At 37.8% G+C, this 26,616-nt stretch overlaps 1 long non-coding RNA gene across 2 annotated transcripts in view; it reads left to right on the top strand.

Moving 5' to 3' along the window:
• The window catches only part of LOC133563475 (uncharacterized), a 53,345-nt gene that overhangs the window by 975 nt on the left and 25,754 nt on the right, over positions 1-26,616 (top strand). The window contains exons 2-3 of one of the 2 annotated variants that reach the window (XR_009809049.1): positions 4,218-4,427; positions 13,831-14,261. This is a non-coding gene — a long non-coding RNA (uncharacterized LOC133563475). Of the gene's footprint in view, positions 1-4,217; positions 4,428-13,830; positions 14,262-26,616 lie in introns of those variants that run through there. The other variant, XR_009809050.1, reaches the window with a different exon arrangement.

The following is a 26,616-nucleotide window of genomic DNA, read 5'->3' as shown; positions in this document are numbered from 1 at the left end:
TCGTGCCTCCACTTTCACCACGTCTTCTCCTGGTCAGCCATGTTGTATTTTTTAGTGCTTTCATGTGGAGTCTACTGACAAATGTAAGTTGGAACTATACGCTACTTTGTTTTAGGGTTGTACGGTATACCAGTATTAGTCTAGTACCACGATACTAATGAATCATATTTGGTATTAAATATGTAAACAAATGCCATTGATGGATCTACACCTGACATCCACTGTAATTATACCAAGTACAATGGCTTATTTAATTGATACTACTATTATTTCGTCGATAAACATCTTCTTTTATTTTTTCAAAATGTACATTATGTTTATAAACTCAGGAAATATGTCCCTGGACACATGACGACTTTGAATATGACCATTGCATGATTCTGTATCGACTTGGTATCGGATTGATGCCCAAATTTGTGGTATCATCCACAACTAATGTAAAGCCTCCAAACAACATAAGAATAAGTGATTATTTGATTTTAACAGAAGTGTAGACTGAACATGTTAAAAGAGAATGTAAGCAAATATTAACAGTAAATGAACAAGTATATTAATAATTAATTTTCTACCACTTGTCCTTAAAAATTTTGACGAAAAAATAGAATGATAAAAGACACAATATTTTGCCGCATATGTCAGCAGCTGTTTACGTACTACAAAAAGAAAAGTTGTCTTGTATGTTCTCTATTCTATTTAATGCAAAACTTGCAATAAGAAAAATATGTTTAGTGTACCTTAAGATTGTTTGTTGAAAAAAAGCCAATAATGCAATTTTTGTGGTACCATTTATTTAGAAAAGTAACAAAAAGTACAGAAAAGTATCGAAAAGTATCGAAATCATTTTGGTACCGGTAACACTACTTTGTATTAGAAATGGTAACAGCAAAGGATGCATGTACAAACTAGTCTGCCCCAAAGCAAGAGGATAGTGAAAAAGAAGGAACTTATTGACTACAGTGTAGGATTGCAATGGGCGACTTGTGCAAAGCTCTCTGGGTAAAACTCTACCATGTGACGTCACATCACGTATTGGGCAAATTCCAAACAGCTCATTTGGAGGAAGTATGAAGATTGTTTTATAAATATGCTTACATGGTTTGACTTTCGAAACTTATGCAGATCCCTGATACCCAATAGGTAAGAAATGTTGGTTCTGCACAATAGCCCCCTTTTAAAAGGGAACATTATCACCGACCTATGTAAGCGTCGATATATACCTTGATGTTGCAGAAAAAAGACCATATATTTTTTTAACCGATTTCCGAACTCTAAATGGGTGAATTTTGGCGAATTAAACGCCTTTCTATTTATCGCTCTTGGAGCGATGACGTCAGAACGTGACATCACCTAGGTAGTCAACGCCATTTTCTCTACCACATTACACGCAGAAAGTCAAATCAGCTCTGTTATTTTCCGTTTTTTCGACTGTTTTCCGGTACCTTGGAGACATCATGCCTCGTCGGTGTGTTGTCGGAGGGTGTAAAAACACGATCAGGGCACGGATTCAAGTAGATTTACGTAGAATGTGCATTGATTAGCACGGCATGCTAATCGATGCTAACATGCTATTTAGGCTAGCTGTATGTACATATTGCATCGTTTTGCTTCATTTGTAGCTATGCTTACATCCGGCCTTTCACTCCACCCACATTTAATGCCAAACAAACACATACCAATCGACACATTTAAGTTGCTCCAGTGTTTGAGTTTGAGTTTGAGTTTGAGTTTGAGTTTATTTCGAACATGCAAGCATACAACATGATACATCACAATTTCCAGTTTCTCTTTCCAACATGTTCGAAAAGGAGGAGGAAGAAGCAGAGTTTATTTAATCCTACCCCTTTTCTTTACATAACAGTTGCTAAAACTTTTGTTCACTTCCTGTTCTCAATGTATTCACAATGTATACTCCATAAGTAATAAGTAATCACAATACAAATAAATAAATAAATAAATAAATAAATAATTGCTTAACTTTTAATCCATACGATGAGGTAAGTCAGATTATTTTGAGAATGAATGAGTGAGTAAAATCAGAATGTTTATCATGGTTCTTCATTTTTGTACTTTGTTAACACTTCCAGTTTGAAGAGTTTCTTGAAATGGATCATATTAGTACATTGTTTGATTGCTTTGCTTAATCCATTCCATAATTTAATTCCACATACTGATATACTGAAGGTTTTAAGTGTTGTACGTGCATACAAATGTTTTAAATTACATTTTACTCTAAGATTATATTTCTCTTCTTTTGTTGAGAATAATTGTTGTATATTCTTGGGAAGCAGGTTATAGTTTGCTTAGTGTATAATCTTAGCTGTTTGCAATTCCACTACGTCGTGGAATTTCAGTATCTTTGATTCAATAAATAAAGGGTTTGTATGTTCTCTATATCCAACATTATGTATTATTCTAACTGATCTTTTTTGTAATACTGTTAGTGAATGAAGTGTACTTTTGTAATTATTTCCCCATATTTCTACACAGTAACTCAGATATGGTAACACTAGTGAGCAGTAGAGAATATAAAGTGATTTTTGGTCTACAAAATATTTGGCTTTATTCATTATTGATGTATTTCTTGCAACTTTATGTTGTATATTTTTAACATGAGATTTCCAATTCAATTTATCATCAATCATTATACCTAGAAATTTGGTTTCATTTACTCTTTCAATTTCTATTCCGTCTATTTGTATTTGTGTTTGACTTTCTTTTCTACTGTTACCAAATAGCATTATTTTAGTTTTACTGAGATTCTGTTTTTGTCAAACCATTTTTTTAATTTGTTCATTTCTTCTGTTATTATTTGTATTATCCACTGTGTGTTCTCTCCTGAACAAAAGGCTGTTGTATCATCCGCAAATAATGCTAACTTTAAATCTCTTGTAACTTTACAAATGTCATTTATATAGAGATTGAATAATTTAGGTCCTAGTATTGATCCCTGAGGTACACCACAGGAAATATTTAGCATTGTAGAAGTGTGTTCGCCTAGCTTCACATATTGTTTCCTGTTCGTTAGATAACTTCTTATCCAATTTAAGACTAACCCTCTGATGCCATATCGTTCCAGTTTTTTTATTAAAATATTGTGATTAATTGTGTCAAATGCTTTAGTTAGATCCATAAACACTGCTGCCGAACATTTTTTACCATCTATTGCATTGGTAATTTCTTCTGTGATTTCAATTAAAGCCATTGAAGTTGAAACATTAGCTCTGTATCCATATTGGTTCACTTCGAGTATTCTATATTTATTTATGAAACTCTCTAATCTGTTATTGAACAGTTTTTCAATGATTTTAGAAAATTGTGGAAGTAAAGAAACAGGTCTATAATTTGTAAATAGATGTTTATCACCAGTCTTATAAATTGGTGCAACTTTAGCTATTTTCATTTTGTTTGGAAATGTACCTGTTTGAAATGATAGGTTACTAATATACATTAATGGTCCTGAGATCTCATCAATCACCTTTTTTATCGTATCCATATCAATTCCATTACAATCAGTTGAAGTCTTTGATTTACATTTTTTCACAATTTTAACTATTTCCTCCTGTGTCACATTATTGAGGAACATGGAGTTGGGATTTCGCTCTATGGTATCCTAATAGTCCTCAATTGAAACTGGGTCTGGAATCCTTTCTTCCAATTTTGGTCCAATATTTACAAAGTAGTTATTAAAGCTTTCAACTACTTCCTTTATGTTGTCATTATGTTTATTTCTGTCTAAGAAGTAATGGGGGTAATCCCTCTTAGTGCCATTTTTAATAACGCTATTGAGAATGCCCCATGTTGCTCTCATATTATTTTTGTTCCTGTCCAATAATTCACTGTAATATTCTTTTCTACATGATCGTAGTATGTTTGTTAACTTGTTTTTATACTTTTTGTACTTAACTTCTGCCTCTGTAGTTCTTTGTACTATAAATTTTCTATATAGCGTATTCTTCTTTTTACAAGCATTTTTTAATCCTTTTTTCATCCATGGTTGATTATTCTTTCTCTGTTTACTACTGAGTTGTCTCCATGGACAATGTTTGTCATAAAGTATTATGAACTTGTTTAAGAAATATTCATATGCTTCATCAACCTCTTCTTCATTGTACACATTGTCCCAATCTTGCTTTTGTAGCTCCATTTTGAAAGCAATCATCCTCTTCTCTGTGCACAGTCTTTGAAATGTCCTTTTGTCTTCCGTGTTCTTTTTACAGTTTCCATCATATATTGTAAAATCTGGCAGATGATCACTAACGAGATACGAAAGTCCCTCAAGAGATACGAAAGTCCCTCGTTTGGTTTTTACCGGCGATGTTACGACAGAGATGGCACAGATATGGCACAGAGATGGCAAGAATGTCTGGATATCCTGCGACACTCAAAGCAGATGCATTCCCAACGATAAAGTCAACGAAATTCCAAAGGTGAGTTTTATTGATGTTATTGACTTATGTGCTAATCAGACATATTTGGTCGCGGCATGACTGCCAGCTAATTGATGCTAACATGCTATTTAGGCTAGCTGTATGTACATTTGTAGCTATATTTGCATCCACCCTTTCCCTCCACCCACATTTAATGCCAAACAAACACTTACCAATCGACGGATTTAAGTTGCTCCAGTGGTCAAAAAATGCAATCGTTGGTTAGAAGGCGATCGCCGAATAGCGTCAATAGCTATTCGCTCAATAGCTTCAGTTTCTTCTTCAATTTCGTTTTCACTATCTGCCTCCACACTCCAACCATCCGTTTCAATACATGCGTAATCTGTTGAATCGCTTAAGCCGCTGAAATCCGAGGCTGAATCCGAGCTAATGTCGCTATATCTTGCTGTGCTATCCACCATGTTTGTGTGTATTGGCATCACTAGATGACGTCACAGGAAAATGGACGGTGGATTTACAGATCAGGCACTTTAAAGCCTTTTTTCGGGATACTCCATGATGGGTAAAATTTTGAAAAAAACTCTGAAAAATAAATTAAGCCACTGGGAACTGATTTTTATTGGTTTTAACCCTTCTGAAATTGTGATTCTGTTCCCATTTAAAATTTTCTTACACTCCATTGAAAAGCTATTCTACGTTGTTCTATCAGCCCAGACCTGAGCCTGGCCCATTAGTAAAACCAAGGTGGACCTCATGTCTGTGCAAATGATTACAATGGTTGTTCAAACATTGACATCAGCTGGAAGCACGTTATTCTCTGCTCTCTCTAACCAGACAGGGCTTTCCTGATGCTGCAACACAAATATTGACACTCGGCGGCTAATCCCTCACCGTCTTGTCACGACTAAAATCTCTGAATGCTCACACCAAACAGCCCATTTATCATATTTCACAGACCCCATCCACCAAGTGTCTGCCCCCCCCCCACAAACTGCCCCTCACTTTCTCTGCCTACTGATTGTTTCACCGATGCATAGTTCAATGCCGGTCGGCACTTTCTGTTTCGTTGTTTGGTTTTCGTCACCCCTCCCACCTACGCCGTTGTCCCTAACGGGCACACAATGAGGTCCATTCTCTCTACTGGTTGCCCTCGCTCTGTTTGCGTTCCTCGCAGTGTCTTAGCTTTACATTATGGTCCACGCGCAGGTTGTGAATAACTGCCCACCGTGACCCCGCGCCGGCCCCCTCCCCAAGTGACCACAAATCATCGCGTGTCATTTGAGAGTTTGAATGTGCACAGTTTGCACACATGCTCCTTGTGCACAATTTGCTTCCTAGATCAGACCAAAACTGAACGTTTTGCACAAAAACCCAGAATAAACAATTTTGTCCTGCATTGTGCATTCCACCCCTTAATGCCTCTCCTCTGGGTGTGGGCTTAGAACGTTCCACCCTCTCCTCTCCTGCATCTTCCTTCACTCCCCCGAACCGCCCTCACTCCTCCTCCTCCTTATTTACAAGGTCGCTGCTGTGCCTCATGTGCCTTATAGGGCCCCACTTTGCATTTTCCTGCCCATCAGAACGCTTGTGTTTGTGTGTGTGTGTGTGTGTGCGTGTGTATAGGAGCCCCCCCTTCTCACTGGCTGAAAGCACAGGGACCGCGTCCCACTCCTTCAGCCCGAGGATAAGTCTACTATCATGCTAATGTCCATGTCCTGAGACTAATATGTCCTTTTACGCCGGAGGTTTTCATTCCCCTTGCCTCACTAAAGGGTTTAGTGGCGAGGTCCTTTCTCTCCTTCCTAAACTTTTAAACAGGATAAATTTTTCTGTGATTCCACCGCCTGGAAGATGCGTTGAAGGATGGTTCTTTTGTCGCAGCGGCCTCCAATTGTCGCGTCGCGCTTCGCTGTAAATTCACAGGGCCAGATGCAGAAAGGCGTATTTGAAAAGGGACGATCAAAACAAAAGAAGATTCAGGGTTGGATTTAGTGTGAGGGTATGAGCATACATTTGCGCGTCGTGTTTATGTTGGGATGATTTAGATGAGGCCCTCAGATCCTCCACACGTCTATACAGACTTCAATGTGAGGGTACATTAAAAGGTTGTTAATCTATGACCTTGAAGTGGGGGATCACTTGGTCCCGTCATGTAAACTCACTTTATTTTGTCAAAAAAAGAAATGAAAAATTTACCTAGTTCTGCTTGAAGGTTCTTTCTATTTTACAAATGTACACAATATGACAAAATATTTTAAAAAGGTGCTTTAAAGTTATGTCCCATCCCAGTCTGTGTATTGAAGGTTTTTATTTTTTTCAAGTTTGGGGCTTTTCATATAATAAAAAGAAAATAATAATGAAATAACTATATAATCAATTATGGCTTTAATTTTTTTCTCTTCTCTCCTAATCTTTAATTCTGCAAAACATTAAGACAAGGCTTTTGTTGCAGGTGTCACATTTCTAAAACGCTATAAAGTTAAAGGCCTACTGAAATGAGATTTTCTTATTCAAACTGGGATAGCAGGTCCATTCTATGTGTCATACTTGATCATTTCGCGATATTGCCATATTTTTGCTGAAAGGATTTAGTAGAGACCATCGACGATAAAGTTCGCAACTTTTGGTCACTAATAAAAAAGCTTTGCCTGTACCGGAAGTAGCAGACGATGTGCGCGTGACGTCACAGGTGTGAGGGCTCCTCACAGCCTCACATTGTTTATAATGTGAGCCACCAGCAGTAAGAGCAATTCGGACCGAGAAAGCGACGATTTCCCCATTAATTTGAGCGAGGATGAAAGATTTGTGGATGAGGAAAGTTAGAGTGAAGCACTAAAATAAAGAAAAAAAAGAAAAGGCGACGGCTCCAGACGGCGGCAGTGGGAGCATTTCAGATAAAATTAGACGCATTTACTAGGATAATTCTGGAAAATCCCTTATCTGCTTATTGTGTTAATAATGTTTTAGTGAGATTATAAAGTCATACCTGAAAGTCGGATGGCTGCGGTGAACGCCAGTGTCTCTGAGAGAAGCCGAGGAGCCAAGCTCACAGCTGCCTTTTTGAGCTGCAGGATGAGGTCGAGTAATCCACTCAAGTCTCCGGTAAGAGCCGACTTAATATCACAATTTTCCCATCCAAAAACTTGCTGGTTGACGTAGAGAAACATGTTCGCTTGACCGCTCTGTGTTAAAGCTTCACGACGAACAAAGAAACACCCGCTGTGTTTCGGTTGCTAAAGGCAGCTTCAATCCACCGCTTTCCACCAACAGCATTCTTATTTGACGTCTACATTATTAATTGAACAAATTGCAAAAGATTCAGCAACATAGAAGTAAAAAAAACTATGTAATTGCGCGATGAAAAGAGAAGACTTTAAGCCGTAAGTGGTGCTGGGCTAAAATGTCCCCTCCAACCAATAACGTCACAAACACGCGTCATCATTCTGCGACGTTTTCAACAGGAAACTCCGCGGGAAATTTAAAATTGTAATTTAGTAAACTAAAAAGGCCGTATTGGCATGTGTTGCAATGTTGATATTTCATCATTGATATATAAACTATCAGACTGCGTGGTGGGTAGTAGTGGGTTTCAGTAGGCCTTTAAAGTTAAAGTACCACTGATAGTCACACACACACTAGGTGTGGTGAAATTATCCTCTGCATTCGACCCATCCCTTATTTCCACCCCCTGGGAGGTGAAGGGAGCAGTGAGCAGCAGTGGTGGCCGCGTTTCGGAATCATTTGGTGAATTAACTGTCAATTCCAACCCTTGATGCTGAGTGCCAAAAAGGGTCTCATTTTTATAGTCTTTGGTATGACACCGCCGGGATTTGAACTCACAACCTTCTAGTCTCAGGACGGACACTCCCACTACAAGGCCACTGAGCAGGTTGTTCAGTGAAAATGAGCTTCAAAATGAAAATGTGGCCCTCTTAACCTGAATTGTACACACACACACATACTGTAAGATCGTGAGGCCGGACTTCTCCATTCACTATTATTATTATCTTTTTTTTAAATTTTTTACAGCATTCTCTCCCGTGAACATTTGTTTTTGGTCAATCTTTTTTTTGTCGGTTTTACATTTCAGAAAAAATTGCTCGTTTCGCAAAATAGAAATGTCCACTAAGTGGACACTGACCATTATGAGGGTGAAAATGTAAATTTTTACTAGTTTACACTGGTCAAAATTCCTCTATACAAAAGTAATGCACACGTGTTTTATTATGTTTAATATGCTGTAAGAATGGTGAAGTCTTTGTCTTTCAACTGAACTTCGGTGGTGTCACTGCCGGGACAGATTTGATTCCCGGGCTGCCAGTTGAATAGCTCTGCTAGAGGACAGTCATTATGACTACTATCACTTATCACAATTTCATATTTTAATTTGCTTGTTTCATGTCTGTTTGTGTGTTTTGTAGTCAGTTTTTATACAACTTGTGTGTGTGTGTATGTGTGTGTGTGTGCGTGTGTGTGTGTGTGTAATCTTTTGATTAATTGATTGAGACTTTTATCAGTAGATTGCACAGTACAATACATATTCTGCACAGTTGACCACTAAATGGTAACACCCGAATAATTTTTTCAACTTGCTTAACTCGGGGTCCACGTTAATCAATTCATGGTGAGGCTAAAAGGGCCACCTTTTTATTTTTAAACTCATTTTCACTGAACAGGAAATCACTGTTTAGCAATATTAAAGGCCTACTGAAACCCACTACTACCGACCACGCAGTCTGATAGTTTATATATCAATGATGAAATATTAACATTGCAACACATGCCAATACGGCCTTTTTAGTTTACTAAATTGCAATTTTAAATTTCCTGGGAGTTTCGTCTTGAAAACGTCACGTAATGATGACCTGTACGCAACACGTCACGGGTTTTTAGGGAATATGAGCGCTGCGCACACACAGAGCTAAAAGTCGTCTGCTTTAACGGCATAATTACACAGTTTTTTGGAGATATGTGTTGCTGAATCTTTTGCAATTTGTTCAATTAATATTGGAGAAGTCACTGTAGAAAGATGGAGTTGGGAAGCTTTAGCCTTTAGCCACACAAACACACGGTGATTCCTTGTTTAAAACTCCCGGATCTGAAACTTTCCTATGGATCAGAGCGCGGTCAAGCGAACATGGATCCTACCGAATGTCAACCAACAGGTTTCGGTGAGAAAATTGTGGTTGAAAAGTCAGTTCTTACCGGAGAAAAGCTGAGCTTGTGACGTCCATAGCTGCCGTCGACTCCTCTGAGACACTGCGCGTCAACACACCCGTGGAGACACCCTTCCGACTATCAGGTACTATTTAACTCACTAAAACACTAGCAACACAATAGAAAGATAACGGATTTCATAGAATTATCCTAGTGAATGTGTTTAAAAACATCGGAATGCAATCGCGTTTGGTTTTTTTTTAACTCATTTTTTATTTTTTTTTCTAGTCCGTCGCTATCAATATCCTCAAACACGAATATTTCATCCTCACTCAAATTAATGGGGAAATTGTCGTTTTCTCGGTCCAAATAGCACTTTTTTTTGGAGGCTCCCATTAAAAACAATGTGAATATGTAAGGAGCCATCAAACATGTGATGTCATCGTCTGCGACTTCCGGTAGAGGCAGGGCTTTTCTCTTAACACCGACAGTTGTGAACTTTATCGTAGATGTTCTCTACTTAATCCTTTCAGCAGAAGTATGGCAATATCGCGAAATGATCAAGTATGACACATAGAATGGACCTGCTATCCCCGTTTAAATAAGAAAATCTCATTTCAGTAGGCTTTTAAGGAAAATGACAATAATACGACAAAGTAGGGAACCATTTTTTAAATAGACATTACCACCATGTTGTATAACAATAATATTTGTTTTATTTCAAATGCACTTTTAATCAAACAGGATCTTAAAGTGCTACAAAGTTAGAAACAGAGTGGAGGAATGTCAATAAAAGCGGTTCACCATATATGTCGATGCCAAAGCTGGAAAACAAATCTGAACACAAACATTAATAAGGTGGAGCAGGACTTGAGATGTTTGCCATAGACAGTTTGGTGGTATAAGCCACTGTTTAAAGATTTTGTATTGAGCTTTCGACAGTGAGCAGACAAAACATTTTAACAATAATAATAATCAAATGTAAATAATTAAATGTATATATTTGTTCTTATGCTTTCTGAACTCACTATGTTCACTGCTCGCTGTACATATCCTACCAAGTCAGACCTACACTGTTTCATTTCTATCAACCAAACCTAACCCCCCACCCCCCTCCACATCACACCCCTCGGATTCTAAATAATGTAAATAATTCAATGTATATATGCTGATGATTAACTTGTGTGATGACTGTATTATGCTGATAGTATATGTTTGTACCATGAATTGATTAACGAGGACCCAGACTTAAACAAGTTGAAAAACTTATTCGGGTGTTACCATTTAGTGGTCAATTGTACGGAATAAGTACTGTACTGTGCAATCAACTAATTCTTAATCAATCAATCAATGAAGTCTCAATTGATAGCATACAAATACCTATATTTAGTGAAATTTTACAATATAATTTTTGAGAGATAGTTCAAAACAGGGTCTTGTATGAAGTGTATGTCTCCATCTGTGACGGCATGCTGATACAATTTTACAGCGCTTGTTGAGGGATGACAGGTCTGGGTTGTTTATAATAAACAGGTTCCAAATGTGCTTGCACATTTGGAACCTCAAAGACAATAATGTTGAACATTCAGTAACATAGCAAATTCTTGCATCCAGCACACCTTACAACAGTGGTAATAAAAGATGCAACCTATGCTTAAAAGAGAAACTGTTTATTATATACCACCCAGACCTGTCATCCCTCAACAAGCGCAGTGAAATTGTATCAGCATGCAGTCACAGACGGAGACACCTCCTAGGTAACACATGAGCCAATCACCACGCCCCTACGCCTGCCCGTACCTACCCGTTCTGTGCCCTATATAAACCATGGTATGTGAATGCTTCCATTAAAATCTCCTGATGATTGAGGGAACCCCTCATGAAACAATTCTGTAGAGATGAAGTAGTCTTGCGATTTTTTTCCCACACATACATATATATATATATATATATATATATATATATATATATATATAATGTATTAGGACTGTCAACGTTAACGCGATAATAACGCGTTAACTATAAGTTCCTTTAACGGCGATATTTATTTTAATGCGCGTTTAATGTTTTTGACCCTCGGCCCATTCTGTAGTTTGGGGAAATGTGTAATGCCCTCTAGTTACTGTTTAGCCGCTGGCTCGAAAATAGCAAGCAGAACTGCACAAAGAAAGTGGGGCCCTTTTGGAAATCTCAGATCTAAAGCCATGGCAAGTCGTTTTCCGGACAAGACAAGAACATTTTACCTTCAATCGCCGTGAGACGACATCATTGGAGGGGATGCTGAACACGCTTTGCTGCTCAAACTGCTTTAGTAAGATCGAATACAAGCTCAGTAGAAAAAAAGACACTAAATAAGAAATCAAATGCCACTTTCGGTATTCAGAGATTTTCTTTAAAACATGTGAAGTCTTTTCTCATACCAATTACACACGTCCAGTTGGCAGATTCACGATAATAGCGCTACGCTTAACATGTGGTCTAACCAACAAAACAACGAAAAATCGTCTTACATTACGATCATACTATTCTGTTTCTTTGAGTTTTCCTGTGATATTTCTACCTAAATAAATGTTTTCTGGCAGATTGAAATCAAGTGCATTGTAATGGCAGAGGCGATATGAAAGAGGAATAGTGTCTTTAAACAATCTTGTCTTCTTCTTTGCTCCCACTGAGACTAGGTTTTATTCTGCAGGCAAGCCTGCCACTGCCCTCTGTAGTCCACATCGGGTAATTACAGCTGACTACACAATATTACCATCGCTATGGTATATTCTTTTATAACCTGTTCTGATTTATAGTCCACAAGTGCAGAATGTTTAAAATGCAGAATAGTACATTTTATCAATGAGTAGGTAGAGAAAGTTAAAACATTGTCATGCAGAGACGTGAATACCATTAACTTGCATTACTGGGGGCAATAATTACATAAGCACACAGTACTGCAAAATTTTGTATATATATATATCCATCCATCCATTTTCTACCGCTTATTCCCTTTTGGGGTCGCGGGGGGCGCTGGCGCCTATCTCAGCTACAATCGGGCGGAAGGCGGGGTACACCCTGGACAAGTCGCCACCGCATCGCGGTGCCAACACAGATAGACAGACAACATTCACACTCACGTTCACACACTATAGACAATTTAGTGTTGCCAATCAACCTATCCCCAGGTGCATGTCTTTGGAGGTGGGAGGAAGCCGGAGTATATATATATATATATATATATATGTGTGTGTGCGGCGTGTGTGTTTGTGTGTATATATGTATATGGATAACACAAATACTGTTTTCTTACATCCATCCATCCCATCCATTTTCTACCGGTTATTCCCTTTCGGGGTCGCGGGGGGCGCTGGCGCCTATCTCAGCTACAATCGGGCGGAAGGCGGTGTACACCCTGGACAAGTCGCCACCTCATCGCAGGCCCAACACAGATAGACAGACAACATTCACACTCACATTCACACACTAGGGCCAATTTAGTGTTGCCAATCAACCTATCACCAGGTGCATGTCTTTGGAAGTGGGAGGAAGCCGGAGTACCCGGAGGGAACCCACGCATTCACGGGGAGAACAATGGGTTCTATCCCAGGACTGCAGGACCTTCGTATTGTGAGGCAGACGCACTATATATATATATATATATATATATATATATATATATATATACACATATATATGTGTGTGCGGCGTGTGTGTTTGTGTGTATATATGTATATGGATAACACAAATACTGTTTTCTTACATTCAAAACAATTTGAAATTTAAAGATCTTATGGAACTACAAACAGTCAAATTAACATATAAAGCAAAACACAATTCACTACCTGGAATTGTGCAAAAGTTTTTCACTGCAAGGGAAGGGGGTCATAATTTAAGTGGTAATTTTAATCACAAAATTCAGAATGTACACACAACAAACAGACATTTTTGTGTTTCAATATGTGGGGTTAAACTTTGGAACAGTTTGAATGCGAAATTAAAAGAATGTCTAACCCAAATTTTGTTTCAAAAAACGATATAAAGACATGATTTTCAATATGAACAAGAATGAGGGTTTTTAACAATCACAAAGTGTTTACATTATTAATATTATTTTAAATTATTGGGTAGTTATTTACTTAGTTATTGGTTGGTGTTACCATCAATTAGTACATGTTTTCATGTGACTATATATATTATATATATATTGTACATATGTACTGTTTTTGTGCCGAGGAAAAGTGAGTTATGTGGGTAAAGTATTCCATCCATGTTCTACCACTTGTCCTTCTTGGGGTTACAGGGGGCTGGAGCCTATCCAAACTTTACACCCTAGTCGCCACCTCATCGCAGGACCAATACAGATAGACGGACAACACTCACACTCACATTCACACACCAGGGCCAATCTAGTGTTGCCAATCAACCGATCCCCAGGTGGGATAGGATCTTTGGAGGTGGGAGGAAGCCGGAGTACCCAGAGGGAACCCACGCAGTCACAAGGAGAACAAACTACGCAGAAAGACCCCAAGCTCCGGGGTCAAACCAAGGACCTTCTTAGCGTGAGGCACACGCACTAACCCCTTTTTTCCACTGTGCTGAAAGATTATTGATAATATATTGCAATAAGACGGGTACATTTATCATCTCATATAATAATAATGATGAAAAGAAAGTTAGGTATTTGATTTATAAAATAAGGGGTAGTAGTAAATAACTTACTTTTAGTCCTTTTTGTATATGAAAAAACCTAACCATTAAGTATTGTTTACATTTTGTATATCTTTTTATTGTGAAATATTTGTTTCTGTTTCTGTACCTTACTATTATGTTATCAAAATTATTACCTTTTTTCATTATTTTTTATTTTGATTTGTTTTTAATAAGTCCAAAATAAACTACAACTACTACTAACTTGTACAACATGTAAAGTACAGAATATCAGAAACATTAGTTCATGTAGAAAAAATATCACCTAACATCTTTAAAAATCAAAGCATGATCTTAACAATCCACATGTTGTGTTATTAATGTGTGAAACTGCTATCTAAACATGGAAGTGTAATTCCTCTCCTCTAAATGCAAGTTCTCTTAAAGCAGGAATACAAATGATGTGATGTATCCAACCATTTTCTACCGCTTATTCCCTTTGGGGTCGCGTGGGGCGCTGGTGCCTATCTCAGCTACAATCGGGCGGAAGGCGGTGTACACCCTTGTGACAGTACACCTACTTTGAGACAAGAGCTGTAGTGATGTATGCTTGGTTATGGTTTGAATTTGTATCCCACAATTTCGAGAACAACTTTTTATTGTCAATATCGGCGGCTGAGTTTCATTTTTTAATGTTTTCTGCTGGTGGTCTGCCTCCGCATTTGTTCGATGAAAAAAATGTGCCTTGCTTCAGAAAAGGCTGAAAAAATGCTGCTGTAATCTACAGTAAAACACACTCATATTGGGGGAAACAAGTTTAAAAGGGACTTTATGAGTGTTTTTCATGTTTAGAGGGATCTAATAATGTTTTAAAAAATGTTTTGAGGCGGTCATAAACAGTTTTTTTTATGCTTAAACCAGTGTTTTTCAACCACTGTGCCGTGACATGCAGTCTGGTGTGCCGTGGGAGATTATCTAATATCACCTATTTGGGTTGAAAATATTTTTTTTTGCAAACGAGTAATTATAGTCTGCAAATGATGTGTTGTTGTTGAATAGTCGGTGCTGTCTAGAGCTTGGCAGAGTAACCATGTAGTACTCTTCCATATCAGTAGGTGGCTGCAGATAGATAATTGCTTTGTAGATGTCGGAAACAGGGGGAGGCAGCGTGCAGGTAAAAAGGTGTCTTATGCTTAAACCAAAAACAAGCAAAATGTGGGTGACCCTAAAAAAAGGCATTGAAGCTTAGGGAAGGCTATGAAGAACGAAACTAAAACTGAACTGGCTACAAATGAAACAAAAACAGAATGCTGGACAACAGCAAAGACTTACGGTGGAACAAAGACCGCGTCCACAATGTACATCCGAACATGACATGACCATCAACAATGTCCCCACAAAGAAGGATAAAAACAATAAAATATTCTTGATTGCTAAAACAAAGTAGATGCGGGAAATATCGCTCAATGGAAGACATGAAACTGCTACAGGAAAATACCAAAAAAAGAGAAAAAGCCACCAAAATAGGAGCGCAAGACAAGATGTAAAACACTACACACATGAAAACAGAAAACAAGTCAAAATAAGTCAGGGTGTAATGGGACAGGTAGTGACAGTACACCTACTTTGAGACAAAAGCTTTATTGATGCATGCTTGGTTATGCGTTAAAGTCATCCAACAATTGCGACAATTACTTTTTACTGTCAACTGAGTTTTATTTTTTAATGATTTCTGCTAGTGGTGTGCCTCCAAATTTTTTCAACGCAAAAAATGTGCCTTGGCTCAAAAAAGGTTGAAAAACACTGGCTTAAACTATGAAAATGTGTGATTTATTAATAGTAATCTACCTTGCGAAAATGTGTTTATTGCACTGTTGATCTTGAAGTCAATAAGGTATATTTCTTCTTACATGATAAAATAGGGTAAACATCGGATTGGCTTAAAGTTTTAACATAAATAGACACAGGGAGAACTATAAATCAGATCTCCTAGGCTGTTTGTCTTTGCATGACTTCAGTTCAGGTTCACTTCTATTTGAAGGCATCCAAGTCAGGAAGAGTACACACGCTCCACACTGAGCGACTATGATGTTTTGGGTTCTCCTTATCTGACAGTACAACAAACAAACAGACAAGGTGTTGGCAGCAGACATCAAAGTGTAGGCCAACCGCCACTCAAATGCTCCATTTTACACGCACACACACAGCTCACTGTGTATTTACACTACACAGAACACACAGTCTTACACCACTGTGATGATGGTCACATTTCAACTGTGACTTTGTATTTTACTCTTCAACATGTTTTAAATATGGATGGGAAACTGTAGGTGAAGTCAGTCTAAGGTGTCATACCTGAAGAAGTGAGGCGGGTTTGCAATGTTAGTTTTTTGCTTCTGTTCAGTGGTACCTTTGTTTTCATTCCAAAATCAGACGAAGGCTGAATCGTACAAAAACAAAAACAAAAAGAAAATCCTATAAAAAATAATGTTAATCCAATTAATACATTCAACACATCAAAAATATTTTCCACAAAACACAATCATAGAAAACAATTATATCAGTCAACCAGTGGAGGAAATAACATGTGGAAAAACTGGGACTAAAACCAAATCACACAAAAAGTGGGGCATACATATACAGTGGGGCAAAAAAGTATTTAGTCAGCCACCGATTGAGCATGTTCTCCCCCTTAAAATGATGACAGAGGTCTGTAATTTTCATCATAGGTACACTTCAACTGTGAGAGACAGAATGTGAAAAAAAAATCCAGGAATTCACATTGTAAGAATTTGAAATAATTTCTATGTAAATTGTGGTGGAAAATAAGTATTTGGTCAACCATTCAAAGCTCTCACTGATGGAAGGAAGTTTTGGCTCAAAATCTCACGATACATGGCCCCATTCATTCTTTCCTTAACACGGATCAATCGTGCTGTCCCCTTAGCATAAAAAACAGCCCCAAAGCATGATGTTTCCACCCCAATGCTTCACAGTAGATATGGTGTTCTTGGGATGCAACTCAATATTCTTCTTCCTCCAAACACGACAAGTTGAGTTTACACCAAAAAGTTCTATTTTGGTTTCATCTGACCACATGACATTCTCCCAATCCTCTGCTGTATCATCCATGTATCAATTTTGGTATAAACTCAACTCGTCGTGTTTGGAGGAAGAAGAATACTGAGTTGCATCCCAAGAACACCATACCTACTGTGAAGCATGGGGGTGGAAACATCATGCTTTGGGGCTGTTTTGCTGCTAAGGAGACAGGACGATTGATCCGTGTTAAGGAAAGAATGAATGGGGCCATGTATCGTGACATTTTGAGCCAAAACCTCCTTCCGTCAGTGAGAGCTTTGAATGGTTGACCAAATACTTATTTTCCACCAAAATGTACAAATAAATTCTTTAAAATTCCTACAATGTGAATACCAGGATTTTTTTTTCACATTCTGTCTCTCACAGTTGAAGTGTACCTATGATGAAAATTACAGACCTCTGTCATCATTTTAAGTGGGAGAACTTGCACAATCGGTGGCTGACTAAATACTTTTTGCCCCACTGTAAAAAAGGAACCACTGTACACTGCAAACACTGAAATCTAAGTAAGATTAAATATCTCAAATAAGGGTGATATTTGCTTATTTTCTGTCTGATAAGATAATTCTTCTCACTAAGCAGATTTTATGTTAGTGTTTTACTTGTTTTAGGGTTTTGGTCCTAAATGATCTCAATAAGATATTACAGCTTGTTGCTGAGATTTTATGACCTATTTTGAGTAAAACATGCTTGAAACTATAATATATCAACTGTTGCAAAGCTGTGTCATCAACACTCACAAATATAAAACTACTTTTTCAAAGTCATGTATTTTTTTTTTCAAACATGAAAAAAAAAATCATTACTTTGACACAACTGTGTCTCATAATTAAAACAGATGACAGCCAAATGGACTTTGCTGTTTTATTTTCAATGAAACAATAGAAAATACATACTCATATTGTAGTACTGTTGGCACAGTACACTAAACTGACAGTTAATATTTAAACATTTAACATCTGACATTTCAAACAATTTTGAACAGAAATAATTAATGCACGTTCAGATACGTTCTTCAAAATTACAATACATTTTCTTTATTCCGAGGGCCGGGCTGTATAGATGCACACTAATTGACTGAAAGAGCACGCACTTGGCGCCATGATGTCATGTTATCTATGGAAAAATGCATTTTTAGACAAAATGATTTGCCTGAGCGGCTAGGAGACCCCTAGAGTGACAAGCGGTTGCCTTGTTGCCTTTCCATTAAGAACAATAAATTAGTTTTTAGTATAAGTTTGCTGGTTTCAAGAAATGTATATAATTATGTCAAGATAGAAGCACTAGCATTTACTTTATTTAAGAATATTTTTCAACATATTGAGCAAAAAGGACTCTTTTTTTTCTACCAAGAAAAGTGCGCTTGTTATTAGTGAGAATATACTTATTTTAAGGTATTTAGAATAGAATAGAATAGAATAGAATAGAATAGAATAGAATAGAATAGAATAGAATAGAATAAAATTGACTTTATTGTCATTATATTTGCATATAACGAGATTAAGGACTCCAATTTAAGGTGTGGATTTAGGTTTTACTGAGAATAGCTAATTTTACTTGCTTTGGAAAGACTTAACAAGCCAAATTGTCTTGTTCTATTGGCAGATAATTTTGCTTAATTCAAATAAAATACCCCTAATTTTTGCATTTTTTTTGTCTCGTTTTTGAACACTGACTTTTTGCAATAATTGTTTTTTATTTGTGTTATTTAATGTGTATGAAAAAAATAAGCTATCTACTGAATAAACTATCAACAAACTGATCCGTTATCACTTCCTACAGAATTTCGCTGGCTCTTTTGGTGATTGTTGTGCCCCATAATGCCTGAATTCACAGAAGCTTTTTCAGAAAGTTGCAGCAAATGTTCAATCAGTCAATCAATAAAACTTTATTTTTATGGCCCTTAATCACAAACCACAAACCACAATGGCAAAATTTGCCTGGACGCACATCCAGGCAAGGAAAAACTCAACAGAAACCTTGGGAAAGGGCCGCAGATGTGGGGACCCTCCTCCTTGGTGACCGGCTGTAATGGATCCCAAGTGGGTACAGTTATCGCATGACAATGTGAGTGTCCAGTGCATTGTGGGCAAACAGAGGGTCGTAGGAGTTCTCCATCCAAGTCATAGAGTAGTGGTTCACAACGGGTCATGACTTAAAACAGCCAGCACTTCCTCCAGACTGGTATCACTCCAGGGATTATCTGTGGCCACCTGGTTACCTCTCCAGGCTGGAGAGGGGGGCAGAAACGAGAAGTGGCGGGTCAACTGTTCTAAAACAGAGTCCATTCAAAAGCTAGAGAATATAGGTGAGTTTTAAGGTGGTACTTAACTGCTTCTACCAAGGTAGAATCTCTAACTATTACCGGTAGGGCATTCCAGAGTACTAGAATCAGAGTAGATAACGCACTAGAGACGGCATACTTTTTTGGGGCTTTGGGAATCAGGAATAAGCCAGCGTTCTTGGAACTTAGGTTTCTGGATGGAACATAGGGTACAATACAAACAGCAAGATAAGATAGTGCTAAACCGTTTAATTGGTCAAAACCTTATAGTCGGATCTTAAGTTGCACTATTTTGAGGCGGATTTTTTGTCAATTTGATTGATTGATTGATCGAAACTTTTATTAGTAGATTGCAATTAGTAGATTGATTCAATTACATTGAATCAACATGTGATTTTATGATTTTGTTATCAATGTTTTAGTTGCTCCTTGTAACTTTATCCTCAAGGAGCACAGGATTTTCACAAACATTTGAAAACAAATGCTGTATTGATGTTTGACTCATTTTATACCACACAGACTTGAAAGTAGATACTAGATGGCAGTGTAAGGTCATTCTCAGGGCTCATTGTCAAATTACTATACCGTATTTTCCGGACCGTAGGACGCACCGTATTATAAGGCGCACTGCCGATGAATGGTCTATGTTCGATCTTTTATCATACCTGTATATAAGGCGCACTAATTTTATGGGGCACATTAAAGGAGTCACATTATTAATATTATATTAATATTAATAATGTGTTAATTAATATTAATATTAATAATATTAATAAATAATATTAATATTATTAATATCTATTTAATAATACAACTCTAACATTTGACAACCAAACAATTAAACAAGGTGACACGGTAAAGAATCTGGGTATGATCTTCGACCCAACTCTCTCCTTTGAGTCACACATTAAAAGCGTTACTAAAACGGCCTTCTTTCATCTCCGTAATATCGCTAAAATTCGCTCCATTCTGTCCACTGAAGACGCTGAGATCATTATCCATGCGTTTGTTACGTCTCGCCTCGACTACTGTAACGTATTATTTTCGGGTCTCCCCATGTCTAGCATTAAAAGATTACAGTTGGTACAAAATGCGGCTGCTAGACTTTTGACAAGAACAAGAAAGTTTGATCACATTACGCCTGTACTGGCTCACCTGCACTGGCTTCCTGTGCACTTAAGATGTGACTTTAAGGTTTTACTACTTACGTATAAAATACTACACGGTCTAGCTCCATCCTATCTTGCCGATTGTATTGTACCATATGTCCCGGCAAGAAATCTGTGTTCAAAGGACTCCGGCTTATTAGTGATTCCCAAAGCCCAAAAAAAGTCTGCGGGCTATAGAGCGTTTTCCGTTCGGGCTCCAGTACTCTGGAATGCCCTCCCGGTGACAGTTCGAGATAGCACCTCAGTAGAAGCATTTAAGTCTCACCTTAAAACTAATTTGTATACTCTAGCCTTTAAATAGACCCCCTTTTTAGACCAGTTGATCTGCCGTTTCTTTTCTTTTTCTTCTATGTCCCACTCTCCCCTGTGGAGGGGGTCCGGTCCGATCCGGTGGCCATGTACTGCTTGCCTGTGTATCGGCTGGGGACATCTCTGTGCTGCTGATCCGCCTCCGCTTGGGATGGTTTCCTGCTGGCTCCGCTGTGAACGGGACTCTCGCTGCTGTGTTGGATCCGCTTTGGACTGGACTCTCGCGACTGTGTTGGATCCATTATGGATTGAACTTTCACAGTATCATGTTGAACTTTCACAGTATCATGTTAGACCCGCTCGACATCCATTGCTTTCCTCCTCTCCAAGGTTCTCATAGTCATCATTGTCACCGACGTCCCACTGGGTGTGAGTTTTCCTTGCCCTTATGTGGGCCTACCGAGGATGTCGTGGTGGTTTGTGCAGCCCTTTGAGACACTAGTGATTTAGGGCTATATAAGTAAACATTGATTGATTGATTGAATACTTTTCTAAATGTGAAGCACTTCCTTGTGGTCTTTATAAAATGTAATGGTGATTATTTGGTCAAAATGTTGCATGGATTATGTTTTACAGAACACCTTCAAGCCGCTTTCTGACAGTCGCTTCAGGATGCGCCGTTTTGTGGGCGGTCTTATTTACGTGGTTCACCTTCGGCAGCGTCTTCTCTGTTCTATGTCTCTCGTCAACTTTGTTGTAGCGGTGTAGCGTATAACAACAGGAGTGGAAGACTTGTTAAAAGATGGATCTAACTGTTTTAATGACATTCAGACTTTACTTAAATCAGCAACAGAGCAGCATCTCCTCATCCGCTGGAAATGTGTCCCATGAAAAACTGTCCAAATAGATCTCGCGAATAACTAAAATTCCTTTGGTGGATAATGTAAACTCTTGTTTCAGCACTTTCATGGCGATTTTACTGACATATATAAGTAAGAACTTTACACTACTTTATATTAGAAATGGCAACAGAGTGTAGGATGAATGCCCCATAACAAGAAGATTGAGAAAAAGAAGAAGCTTATCAACTACGTTGTCGACACGGACTGCAAAGACGGAGTGGCACATTTTTCAGGACATGCAGATCCCAAATACAGATCAGCAGGTACCAAAAGGTAAGAAAAGTTGCTTTTGCATAGTATTTCGAAATGAAATGCCAGATAATGTCTTACCTTATACACATACACCATAATAATACTTGTATGTTGAAGCACAGTACAATCCATCAAGTGGTGCAGCTTCATAGCTTACAAAAGTGGTACTAAAACATGTTGATAGATTTTTGAGCACCGTGTGTAATGTTCTATAATTTCAATGGAACATAAAAAATGTTGGTGTTGTTTACAAGAGTCGTCTACAAGTAGCAGACATTCTCTGTGTATGTTTTATGCTTGAAAAGTGTTTGTCCATCTTATCTTTTAATTTATGTTCCAACACATTTCACCCTGCACGTTTCGAGCATTTACGGACCGTAAATACCTATAGAGGTAATGTTGTATTATCACATAAATAAGAGACAATGAGACCGATTAGGTGTCAACTTGTCCAGGGTGGACCCCGCCTTCCACCCAGATGCAGCTGAGATAGGCTCCAGCATTCCTGCATTGTAAATGAAAATCTGGTTTTAATTGTTTTACCCTAGGTTATGTTAGCATTGTGGACAGGAAATGGGAGTAGGTCTAAAGCAGGGGTCACCAACCTTTTTGAAAGCAAGAGCTACTTCTTGGGTACTGATTAGTGCAAAGGGCTACCAGTTTGATACACTTAAATAAATTGCCAGAAATAGCCAATTTGCTCAATTTACCTTTAACTCTATGTTATTATTAATAATTAATGATATTTATCTTTGTGGAAAGACTGATCATCTTAACGATTTCTCACAATAAACAGATAAATATCCCCCCCCCCCCCCCCAAAAAAAAAGGGTATTTCTGTCTGTCATTCCGTCGTACATTTTTTTTCCTTCTACGGAAGGTTTTTTGTAGAGAATGAATGATGAAAAAAAACCACTTAATTGAACAGTTTTAAAGAGGAGAAAACACGAAAAAAATTAAAATGAAATTTTGAAACATAGTTTATCTTCAATTTCCACTCTTTAAAATTCAAAATTCAACCGAAAAAAAGAAGACAAGAACTAGCTAATTCAAATCTTTTTGAAAAAAAAATAATAATAATTTATGGAACATCATTAGTAATTTTTCCTGATTAAGATTACTTTTAGAATTTTGATGACATGTTTTAAATAGGTTAAAATCCAATCTGCACTTTGTTAGAATATATAACAAATTGGACCAAGCTATATTTCTAACAAAGACAAATCATTATTTCTTCTAGATTTTCCAGAACAAAAATTTTAAAACAAATTCAAAAGACTTTGAAATAAGATTTAAATTTGATTCTACAGATTTTCTAGATCTGCCAGAATTTTTTATTTTTATTTTAATTATAATAGATTTGGAGAAATATTTCACAAATATTCTTCGTCAAAAAAACAGAAGGTAAAATGAAGAATTAAATTAATATGTATTTATTATTCTTTACAATAAAAAAATACATTTACTTGAACATTGAATTAAATTGTCAGGAAAGAAGAGGAAGGAATTTAAAAGGTAAAAAGGTATATGTGTTTAAAAATCCTAAAATCATTATTATGGTTGCATTTTTTCTCTAAAATTGTCTTTCTGAAAGTTATAAGAAGCAAAAAAAAAAAAAAAAATAATTTATTTAAACTAGTGAAGACCAAAGCTTTAAAATATTTTCTTGGATTTTCAAATTCTATTTGAGTTTTGTCACTCTTAGAATTAAAAATGTTGAGGGACCAGCTTGCTAGTAAATAAATACAATTTTAAAAAAAAGGCAGCTCACTGGTAAATACTGCTATTTGAGCTATTTTTAGAACAGGCCAGCGGGCGACTCATCTGGTCCTTACGGGCGACCTGGTGCCCGCGGGCACCGTGTTGGTGACCCCTGGTCTAAAGTGTTGTACTGTTTGAGGAGAAAATATATTGTATATATTGTTACACATTACTGTCCCTGCTTCGTCCAAACAAGACACATACATTTTGGTAGTCAGTTGATATACCATCGTAAACATGTGGTGTACTTCAGTCTAATTTTATTAAGCATGTTTCAAAGTCAACTACTAGTACTACTTCTTGGACTATGATAGTTCGGTAAGTTCATTGTGTATTGTAAATAACATCACTTTTACTGTATATTCCAGACGCAGTATTACTTTTGCCAGCATAAACAAGCCATTTGACAGTTATGGGGGCAGCCTTGTCATAATCTGGCATCAAGTTAACGCTAAAGACGGGTCTGGTCTTGTCTTCTAACGCTGCATAAAATGAGGAGAGCCTGAAGCAAGGATGGTCTTGACTCTCTAAGAATGTCAGAGTCAGAGGGAGCAAAGATTGACATCAATTTCAAATCATTGTTTGGGGATAGCTCTTAAATGTTTCAACGTTTGGCAAAGTTGAAACGTGATACACTGAGCTCTAAGGACCAGGTCATGTCCTGGTGGGCAAAAATGAGGCACATCAGCGTGACTAACAGGACGGAGGGCTCTCAAGATCTATCAGACCGCGTCCAAACTCTCGCTGGCTGGCAATGTCACTTTCTGTATGTTTTCAAGTCTGTGGTACTGCCATTTGTGAGGGTCTGTCCATCCTTCTGGACAAAGACACCTCCCAGGTTGTGTCCTCCAATTCTTGGATGGAAGAATGCACGCCCTCTGCTACTGAAAAGAAGTGGCCAGGCCAATGAATCCTGACAGCTCTGTCAAGCACAAGAAATGACTGCTGGCTGTTGCCGGGGCTGCACTTGCTCAGGCAGACAAGCAGTAAGCCGACAAACCTGCATTATTTCATACCGGATCTGAGATACAAATTACAATACACACTAGGGCTGTGAATCTTTGGGAACCACACGATTCAATCGATTCAATTCTTGGGGGTAAAGATTCGATTCATAACCGATTCTCCATTCAAAGTCGTACACAATTCAAAATTAATACTTTTTAATCACATTGAAAAACAGCTGTGATGCATTTTTTTCTTACTAAAAATAATTTGTTTGACAAAATTCTAACCAAACATTTAATAAAATTGAATAGAAATAAGGCAACAAGAGAAATAGACAACAGCAGATATGGGCATCTTCATTAAAAATATGATTTGCCTGAGTGGCTGGACAAGACAGATTTACAACAACAACAACAAAAATATTTTATATTCTTTTTAATCGTTACAAATAAGAATCATTCGAAAATCGATTTTTTTTTTTACACCCCTGAACACACATTGTTGCTGTGGTGCCTCTGTTTTTTTGTTGTTGTTTTTTTTTTGCATAGACCACTGTCATGGACTGCTGAACATTGTGCCTAACAAAGTAGTTTGTTTGCCCCTGTGATATTCTGGTTTTCACTTTTTACAGATGGTCAGATATTGTGATCTTGGTATCATGATCTTGATGATACAGAGCACTGTTAATAGGGGTGCCAAAGAGAAATACATTTTTGAATTAATCGCGATTGTTATTTGTAACGATTCTTCATCGATTTAAAAAATAAATCAAAAAACAGTATTTTCTGGACTACAAGACGCACTTAAAATCTTTTTTTTTTTTTCCTCAAAACAAGACAGTGCAACTAATAACCCGATGCGCCTAATGTACGGAATTATTCTATTTTTGCTTCCCAACCTCAAATCAAACTTTTTTTTGGTACATGGTTTGATGATAAAAGTGCCCGGTAGATGGCAGTCAAACATAAGCGATACATGCAAACTGCCATATGACTCTAGCAAATAACACCAGCATTTTATATGTTGTATTAAAAATGTAGATGTGACAGGTCTCCAGCCGTCATCGTGTGGGTTGCGGTGACCATCGATCCAAAACGCATTGTAACAGGATTGACTCTTGTTTATTATTTCAATGAACAAGTTTTCTTGCCAGTCAGTCACGCCAATTTCTAGCGCGACCTTTCTTCCTGCTCGTCGCGGCGCACCTTTCGGTGGCCGGTGGCTGCGTATTCCGCGGGGGCTCATCTCGGTCCTGGTCGCTCTAGTCGTCTTCGTTGTCGGGTGGTTCCTCTCCTACTTCTGCCACGATTGCTCCTCCTTCTCCCCTTTTATGCTCCTGCAGAAGATGCAGGGATTGAGAGCAGGTGTGTCGTTCACGCACCAGACTCTGATGGCTGCAGTGTCGCTCCAAGCGTGCTCCGCTGCATGCTCCGCCTCCTGGCCGCCATCTTGGGCAGGACCACTGTTTGTCCTAGCCTGCTGTCGGCTCGTCGGCTCCGTCTCTCCACAGTAGAAAATTACACACAATGTTGAAAAACGTATCAAAATGTTTTAGTACGACTTTGGTAAGCTATGAAGCTGCACCGCTCAATGTACTTCAAAAAAATGAGTATTATTATGGTGTGTGAATAAGGTAAGACATAATATCTGGCCTTTTGTTTTGCAATAGTATGCAAAAGCAACTTTTCTTACCTTCTGGTACCTGCTGATCTGTATTTGGAAAGTCCATAAATCCTGAAAAATTGCGCGAGTAGTCCGTGACAACACAATAG

This window comes from Nerophis ophidion, linkage group LG12 (genome assembly GCF_033978795.1).
Source record: "Nerophis ophidion isolate RoL-2023_Sa linkage group LG12, RoL_Noph_v1.0, whole genome shotgun sequence".
NCBI classification, from domain to species: domain Eukaryota; kingdom Metazoa; phylum Chordata; class Actinopteri; order Syngnathiformes; family Syngnathidae; genus Nerophis; species Nerophis ophidion.
Note: the sequence above shows the minus strand (reverse complement) of the source record. Positions and strands in the feature narration are given on the sequence as shown.